The sequence below is a fragment of the Oryctolagus cuniculus genome, chromosome 13, assembly GCF_964237555.1.
Source record: "Oryctolagus cuniculus chromosome 13, mOryCun1.1, whole genome shotgun sequence".
NCBI lineage: Eukaryota > Metazoa > Chordata > Mammalia > Lagomorpha > Leporidae > Oryctolagus > Oryctolagus cuniculus.
This window is the reverse complement of record NC_091444.1, coordinates 94,732,527-94,741,706: the sequence shown is the minus strand read 5'-3', so window position 1 is coordinate 94,741,706 and position 9,180 is coordinate 94,732,527. Positions and strand designations below refer to the sequence as shown.

General features: G+C 42.9%; 1 long non-coding RNA gene across 5 annotated transcripts; it reads left to right on the top strand.

Annotated features, from left to right (window-relative positions):
* Window positions 1-242: 242 nt before the first annotated feature.
* LOC103352173 (uncharacterized) lies at window positions 243-8,467 on the top strand. 5 transcript variants are annotated; one of them, XR_011381305.1, is made up of 5 exons: window positions 243-655; window positions 1,159-1,309; window positions 5,286-5,363; window positions 5,759-5,931; window positions 7,987-8,467. It is a non-coding gene; the product is annotated as an uncharacterized lncRNA (long non-coding RNA). The 5 variants fall into 5 exon arrangements; XR_011381303.1 differs by lacking the exon at window positions 7,987-8,467 and adding an exon at window positions 6,558-7,980 and having other exon boundaries at window positions 357-1,309; XR_011381304.1 differs by lacking the exon at window positions 7,987-8,467 and adding an exon at window positions 6,773-7,980 and having other exon boundaries at window positions 359-1,309.
* Window positions 8,468-9,180: the final 713 nt, after the last annotated feature.

Here is a 9,180-nt window from a genome sequence, read left to right as displayed (position 1 = left end):
CTTCTTCCTGGTGCTGAGGGTGCACGGGCAGGCCACAGGGGCTGGCTGGGGAGCTGGGAAGGCGGGTAGCTGTAGGAGTGGGGACCCTCAAGGGCAACCAGCCAGGCGGGGACAGTCTGGCGTGAGGGCTGCCCTGCAGGCATTCGGCTGTGGCAGCCGGGACGTGAAGCGGTGCGGGGGCCAGGTTCACTCGCAATCTTCCTCAGGTCCATGTGCACGGGTTGGCTTGGAAGAGGGGAGAGAGTCCGACCTGGGACGGTGGCGCCTACATGAACCGCCCCTATCGCATTGGTGTCTGGGGCACCGGCCAGCATGAGGGACACTGATTGTTGGACAGGGCAGCGCCCAGAGCCGCACGGTGTTCTGGGACTGCTGGACGTCGGCGAGAACCCAGAGGCGCTACAGACGTTATATTTCCGTTATTTCCGTTGTCTTTGCCTTCTGCCCAGAAATCTCCCAGCGCAGCAGGATGCGCACGGCGCGGCGGCCCTGAGTGTTTAACAGAGACTCTTTTTCTGTTTTTATTTTGTTACAGCCTGACTGAAAGCCCAGACACGCCAGGTAGTTCTGAATCCTGATGAGAACCCGGAGGATGGACATCAGCTACTTTATTTCCCGTCCTTGCGCTGTTAGATTCTGCAGCTCCACATGATGGGTATGGCGCTGCCTCCTTCATTGTTTGACTGGCACTCTACAGCCTGGCCGAAAGCCAGGCCTGGCAAGTATTCTCGGATTTCGGGATCCTTGGGACAACCGTAAGCTCCAGAGAGTTCCTTCGCTTATTTTGGTTCCTTCCTGGCCCAGAGCGAGCCACCGGTGGTCCACAGCTCCTCCAGCGCGGGACTGTCCCTGGCATTTGCGGTCAACAGTCTTCCCAGGAGCTGTTAAAGCCTGGCACTTATATAAGATGGAACCTGGTACTATCCACACTGCTCCAGGGTCTCCCCAGCAAAGGGCAGGGACCTTGTCACCGTGGTGTATAGGACCACCCCCAGGCTCCAAACATCAGCTTTGAATCCATCGTGTTCTTCCTCCAGGAACACTTCTGGGTCACAGTATTCAGGAGTCTCACAAAACACACTAAGCTGTTGTCACTCAGTGACCCTGCAGCTCAGCCCAAAGTCAGGCCAAACTTAATGTACAACGTATCCTCAGCAGCTTTTCCAGATTCAAGTCTCTATGTCCATTGCCGTTCTTGTGCCACTGTGCGCAGTTGACGACGTCTGGCTGAACGTCAGACATGCCGCCCGCTCCCGCCGGCTGCCAGGCCAGGGAGCACAGCCGCTCGTCCTGCTGGCCTATTGAGCAGGTGCGCTGTCTGCCGTGTGCTGCGCCGCTAGGGGCCCCATGATGTCGGGTGATGCATGCCCTTCATGATAACCACTTCTCCCTGCAGTGCCCCCAAGCCGGAGAGAGCCCTTGCCTCCTGACGTCCCGGGATCGTCTCTACTGCCACATTCTTTCCCGTTCCCAGGTGCTGGGCTGCCTTGCCCCAGCAGAAGCTACCTTGGCCAATGGTCCTAAGGCCCCTGTAAAGATCATGGAGAACCTCTCCCTTACAAACAAGGCCCTCCATCCTAGTTCCCGTCCAACTAGGAACACTACTAATGGCAGCTGATGAACTACATTATTATATCTAATGAAACAAATGAATATCAGCAATGCTAACTCTAACTAATACTAACTATATTCACTACACAGCAATACTAAGTGGTAAGACTAAGTGCTAACTAAAATTTTAAAAATGAACAAACTGCCAAGAAACATAAATCTCCCTATATTAACTACACTAACAGTGCTGTCTAAAGATTAACAATGGGGCCGGCGCTGCGGCTCACTAGGCTAATCCTCCGCCTTGTGGCGCCGGCACACCGGGTTCTAGTCCCGGTGGGGGCAACGGATTCTGTCCCGGTTGCCTCTCTTCCAGTCCAGCTCTCTGCTGTGGCCCAGGAGTGCAGCAGAGGATGGCCCAAGTCCTTGGGCCCTGCACCCCCATGGGAGACCAGGATAAGCACCTGGCTCCTGCCTTCAGATCAGTGCAGTGCACCGGCCGCAGTGCGTTGGCTGGAGTGCGCCGGCCACGGCGGCCATTGGAGGGTGAACCAACGGCAAAGGAAGACCTTTCTCTCTGTCTCTCTCTCTCTCACTGTCCACTCTGTCTGTCAAAAACAAAACAAAACAAAAAAAAGATTAACAATGGGGCAAAAATGAACTGAAAAAAATACAGAGGGAACAAAATCTAAAATTAAAAAAATAGGGAAAAGAGCAAGTAAAATAGACCAACAAGCAAGGGGGGAAATACTAGCTCAGTCTAAGTTCAACAGGTTACCAAAAACAGCCTCCCGAGTAACACATAACATCCTAGACCAAGCAAGGGACTTACATAGGCATCTGGAATTACAAAATGAGATCTCCAGATGAAGTTTGAGCAAGAAATGAACTCATGACAGCCAAGCCAAAATTATAGGCATTTGTAATTTTGTAACAGTGGCTTCTTGTGAAATAGCAGGACATGGACTGAGTTCAGCCCAGCCAGAAACTCATATGCATTTGCATTTTTTTTAATTGAGCAAGAAAGGAGCCAATCACAGCTGCAAATAATCCACAGGAATTTTTTCTCGAGAATCTTTCCACTTGAATGAAAAGGCCTCCAAAAGCTCCTTGTTAAGGTTGATGATAGGGAATGTTTCCTTTTGGGTAAAGCTAAAAACACACTTGATGTTTTCCATAGCCTTTTTATTTCTAGTTTAAAAATAAGTTTTGGCTTTTGAAGATCTCCTTATGTCTACTCCGTCCAATGCAACAAGTAAATCACGCTTGCTTGTGAATATGTTACAGTCGAATTAGAGTTGAATTGCTCTTGCCACCCCAAAAACGCTCCAAGAGACCTTCTCTCATGTAATTAACAAAGGGTAAAGTTTATTGATGTTCCGACATGTCGGGGCCCCCGTCCCAGTACAGGCGAGCGGCCTCGAATAGTCTTGGGTTGGGGTTTTTATACACGTTTAAACAAAATCAATCATTGCGTAGAGCAGACAGTGGTATAGAGTAAACAATTGATACAAGTTAAGTGATTTTACAATCAGTTGATTTATGAACACAGGGAGTATCAAAAAGCCTCCTATTGCCAAAAGGGAGGGCCACACAAGATTGCAGGAACTGCCTTGATGATACCTAGGAATGCAGCCGAATGGCGATAAGGGACACCTGGTGGAGTCAGGGGTCCAGGAGGCAGAGATATATGGTGACTTCTTCTATCGCACTTAGGTGAAACTGAGGTTATGCTCACATTGGGGTAATTTACTGACTAATGGCTATGCAGAGCAAGTCTAACAAGGTCAGGAAAGTTCACCAGAGGAGGTTGGGGGGGAGCAGCTTTTAACTTTTTAACCCTTCAAATACAAGAAACTGGCGTTGAGGGAGCCGAACTAGAGTATCTGTCCAACTCAACAAGTAAATGGTGCTTGCTTGTGAATACAAGAAACGCGTTGAGAGAGCCGACTGAAGTTGCAAAGTAATTTGGCCCTCCCAAGTCAGTATGACCTCAGAGGATTAAATTTACTGAAACAGAATCTAACGGGGTACAAATAACTGATGGAACAGGAAGCATGGGCTCTACGCTGAGTGAGGTTCGTCCTGGTCAATGAAACGCTGGGCTCTCAACACAATACTTCGCCTCTTTCAGACTCCAGTCAAATAACAGTTTGTAGCTGGTTCGTTGTGCCCACCAAGTAAGTTTTTCAAGAAACTTGTCTGAGATTGATAAAATACCTGGTTATCAGACCTGCAACTAGTTTTAGCACCTGATCTTCTACTCCTGACTTGCCATTACCCATGTGCTCAGCGCTCATGTCCCTTTGGCACTGCTCAAAAGCTGCCCTCACTATGCAGGACTATAGTACTCCAGACCCTCAGTCTGCTGTCGCACTAACTCACTAGTGGATCAAATCTTGTCTTCAAACCTTGACCTTGATATTCTGGTTCGGCACCATGGACAAAGACTGGACTTTCAGTAACAAGTGTGGCGTTCGGCCAGCCAGGAGTTGGCTATCACACCTGGTGGTGTGCAGACCACTAGTGACTTCCAATGGATGGTGCGATTGACTGTAACAGCATACCAGGGCTAACCTGTTCATGCTGCCTAAGTGGTGAGGGGATGACCAAGTCTCCATCTGCAGGATTTCTGCCTTCTAGTGGGGAGAATGAGGATAGTCCCAGCAGCAGACTGAGTCATTTTGTCTCTGTGGAGCTGCCTTCTCTTCCTGGTATCAGTAAACATAAGGACATGGTATCCACAGTATCTACACTGCTAAGCTTTTTGACAAAAAGGAAACAGTTTGTGCAAAAGGCAATGACAACAAGGCCATCTGGGTAAGTCCAGTGTGTACAAAATGACCCTTTGTTCCACACTGATGGGGACTAGGGGATGAGGTTGTGAATTACCTGCAGGCCTTCTCCCTTATGGCCCTCTGAGGGGTATCTGTGCTGCCATGTACATGGTAATTGTGGTTAAGAGCGGCTGGGAGCTGAGAATTCTTGGAAATTACAATCAGGTTGGCCTTGGTTGAGCAAAATTTGTGCATTTTAGGGACTGGCAGATTTGTTTCTGCTGTTTGGTTGTGCCTTTCAATATGGGCGTGGATATGGTACCACCTCAGTACTACACGGATGTCCCCATAGGGAGAATTTTTGCTAATTGGGCTACTCATAGCCAAAATCCCACTACTAAGGCAAAAAAATGGTGAATATGGCATGACTTATGTAAATATTACATTCTAATGAATGAGGAGGTGTGAGGACTCCCTTTTATCTCTTGAAGCCAATTGTAATTCACCAAGGAAAACCCTGGAACAATTGACAGGGAGGAATAAGAGTCACAAAGAATAATACAACAAACTTAGAGAAATGTTTTCTTTTCTGTCTCTTGAGGTATGTTATATATGTGTCACATATCTGTACATGTTGTATGTGCTGTGTACAAGGTTAAGTAAATAAGCTTGAGGTTTCTGGGTAAGAGGAAATAAATGCCTTTAATTTTGTTAACACATTTTGTTCCTGGGTTTGCTGGCACAGCAGGATTTGTGTCTTCAATATTTAAGGTCATAAATATATGAATATGACCTGCAGCCAGCTAGAGATGTTGTGTGTATCAAGTATAGCAATTCACCTGTTGAATGATAACTGTACTGGTCTAAGATCTAAGTTTTTTTTAGTATATAAGTTAGCATGAATCAGATAAATGCCAATGAAACCAAATGTTTTAAAGCTTTTCATATCTTTGACAGAATTTTTTTGAGAATCAAGGTTTCAAATTAAGTCCTTTGACCATGGGATTTCCAACTGGGCCTCTGGGAATTCTACAGGTATGTAACTCTTAGTGCGTAGAGAGATGGCTAATTAGACTCAATTGAAATTGAACAGAAACTTTTCTCAGGTTATAAAATTGTAATCTTTAAATTGCATTTATATAGATATGTTATTGATATAAATTTTCTAGAGGTTGTTTAATATTTGAATCTAGTGTTACTGAGTTGATGCCACAAGCTGTAATTGTTGTCTTAATGATTAAAAGCACTGGGGGCCTTCAGCAAGTCTTTAAGAGTGATCCTCAAGTCAATGTCCTGGAAGTTTGAAAGGACAAAATAGTTTGTGAAGCTGAACTGTGCTTTTTAAAATGCAGTACCCAGTCTCCTTGTTAATTGCTAAACTGTCAGCGACCTAGATTTTAATCATGGTAAATTTAAGTCTTTTGTCTTAGAACTTGTCATCCGCGGTTCTGGTTTTTTCCCTGGAAACACAATCAAGGAAGCCTCTAACAGATATTTGGGAACACTGGTTCCTGACAAAGGGTCGATGGACTAACTAAAATTTTCAAGAACTCTGAGAAGGAACCCAAGCAATTCATGAAACTTCTAATGAAGATCAAACAAGGTGAAAGAATAATTACACAAGACTTAAGGAACTAATAAAATTTGTGGGTTTCTATGTCTTTTACTTAAAGCCTTACTGATTCTATATTTAAATGTTTTGTCTTCTAGGCTTAAATATTTTCCAGAGATTTGTAGAGTTTGCAAAACTTTGGCACTATAACATGCCTGCTATTAGATTGTAACTCTCTTCTTGAGATAACAGATCTGATTTGTTGTAATCTAATTGGTTTTGGACTTTATGCTTGCTGTGTCTCAGAATTCTACATCTTATATCAGTACAATATATTTGCCACAATTAATCACATCCACTTTCCCTATTTTTTTTTTTAATATAAACTCCCTCTACCCCTCCCTGCCTCTAGTAATATATATTCTATTTTCATAATGACACTTTTGGGGTTTTTGTTTTGTTTTGCTTCTGTTTTAGCTTCCACATATAAGAGTGAACAAGTGGTATTTGTTGCTGTATCTGACTAATGTGAAGCATTCTAGTTCCATTCATTATGAAGTGAATGACAGATTTCATTCCATTTATGGCTGAATAGTATTCCATTGTGTCTATGTGATCCATTTTCTCTGTCTGTTCACCTAAGTTATATAGTTTTTTTTTTTTTTGCTGCGCATTAGATTCTACTTGTCCGACTATAAGCGTTTGAAAATAGACATTTTTGTTTGAGTCTCAGCCTTACCACCTGCTGTGTGTTTTAGACATTCCATTACCTCATGAATTTGTGGAAATCAAAGAAGATTGGCCTGAAAGAGTTTTATAAACTGTGAAAGATTGAACAATGTATGCATATGTTGTTTAATCCTTTTATTTTGCATGTATACCATCTGAGAAGTCACAACGATACAACACAGTACATCAGCAGAGAGAAAATCTAACCCCTGGTAGTGGGTAGCAGAGTTCTGAAGCGAGGAGAAAGCCTGCTTTTACTTTTCCCATTGAGTGATCTATTAAAGTCTGAGAATCAGATTTGACTTTTTATTTTTTTCTCTTCCTCAAGCAATTTCTGTTTCTTTTGTCTCATTGCTTAAATTCTCTGTTCCAGAGAATCAGGAGCAGAGGAATTCAGATCCTACAATTCTATATATACTGAAGCATTTAGGAACCTTAGAATGGTATCATTAAGATAAATACATCATTTTACTCACCATGTATTGAGCATCTGCAACATCACCAAGACTTTAGTATGCTTGCTTGTACTCTAACACATCTCTCCCAAAAGAGAAGTTTGTAGAGCCCTTCTTGACACTTGACTGTGGTCTTCCTGCACAGGGAAGGTGGCATTACCTTTGCAGAGGAAGAGTTCTAGGGGGCTACAGACTGCAAGTACTTAAACTATAAAGGCACTTCTTTTATGAATGTTACGAGAGAAACTTCTTTAATCCTATATGGATTTAAAAGAATGAGGTTCATTCAAGAATCACGGAAAATGAAATTAACATTATTTTGCTGCAAAAGCTTTTTAAAATTCATGAACAGATTTTTCATGATACACAATTGTCATTAACTTTCTCAAGATCCCCTTGTATCCATTTTAGCAGCTTTTGTACCAAAGCTAACTTATCTTTTACTTCTAGTTTTCATTCACTTTTTGAAGTATCCTCATCTCTCTCTATATATATATAAATATAGATGTATAAATATCTGCATTAAACTCAATCAATAGTGATATCGCTGGTTTATAGCACACAGCCAGCAAAGACAAGGCTTCAACTTACTGAACTATTCCCTCCCTCCACCTGCACACTTTCCTATCCTACTGTAGTTTTTATGACAGAACCCAGGGAAGCAGGGGAATTCAGAGGCTGGCTGTGGAGTGGTGGTGGAGCAGGTGATGCTGCCACTGTAGTAGTGGCTGACACTGGGAACTGAGCAAAGTAGGATCCAGAGAAGAGAGAGGCAATGGAAAGTGTTTCTCCTCATGTGTGGTAGAGTTGTCAGCTTGGAGAAATGTCTTCTGGTGTCAAAATAGTTTTTCACTCTTATTTACTTCTTTTGAAACTAGACTGCTCACCTGCCAAACATAATTGTTTGTACTTTTACCCGCAGTGTTGACATCCCATTTGGACACAAGTTTGTGCCTTGGCTGCTCCACTTCTGATTCAGCTCCCTGCTACTGCGCCTGAGAAAGAAGAAGATGGTCCAATATTTGGGCCCCTGGCAGCCCCTGGAAGACCAGATTTGGAGTTCTTGGCTCCTGGTTTCCAAGTGGCCCATTCTGGGCTGAATCAACAGACTCTCTCTCTCTCTCTCTGTCTCTTCTCTCTAACTCATATCATTGTAAAAATTTAAGAAACAATGAGGAAGGAGGAGGAAGGGTAAGGTGGGAAATGTCATGTTTTCTAGACTGTGTATATGAAATTTGTTCCCTTTCAATAAATAAGAAAAAAAGACATTCCCCTGCATAACTTTTAACACAACCTTAAATATAGAAGTTTCAGAACACTAACATTACTACCATCCAATTAACCTCACTTATTTCATCAATTGGACCAATACTCTCCCAATAATAAAATAGTTCATGTCTATATCAAGCATTATTGCTGGGTATGCTTTTTAGTCATTTTTAGTCTGGAATAGAATCCCTTTCTTGACTTTTCATGGCACTGACACTTTTTAGGATTAAATGATAGAGTTTTTTTTTTTTTTCCCTAAAATGTCCCATGATTGGACTTTCCTGATTTTTTTTTTTCATAATTGTCAAGTTTGGAGTCTTTGATAGGAAAAATCACAGCAGTAATGTTGTCATCTCACTGCCTCTTCTCAGGTGACATCCAAATTCAATTATTCCCATTAATGATTGCCACCTGTCACTTCATAAATATGGGGTCTACTAAGGTTTACTGTGAGATTACTCATTTATTCTTGTAATTAATTTTTTGAGGGGAAACACTTCAAACTTTGGGAACTTACCATCCGTCTTTTCATCCATCTGTCCATCCATCCATCCGTTCATGACTCTATAGAATAAAAACTTCCAATGTTTTTAAATGGGAATTTATTTCATTTATAATTTCTTCTTTGATCCCGATTTGTCCAGTAGGATCTCATGTAAGTGATATTTTTCTGTGTTCTTTTCAAAGAACTGATAGCTTTTCATTCTTTCCGGCACAGTGAGAATGTGCTAGGCTTCATGGAGCTGTAGAATGAGACATGATCAAGCAGCTCTGCTTCCAGTCAGAGGCCCGTGTTGGGGTCCAGGTCTCAGTTATTTGGATTTTAGACCTCTTGGGTCCTCTCAGT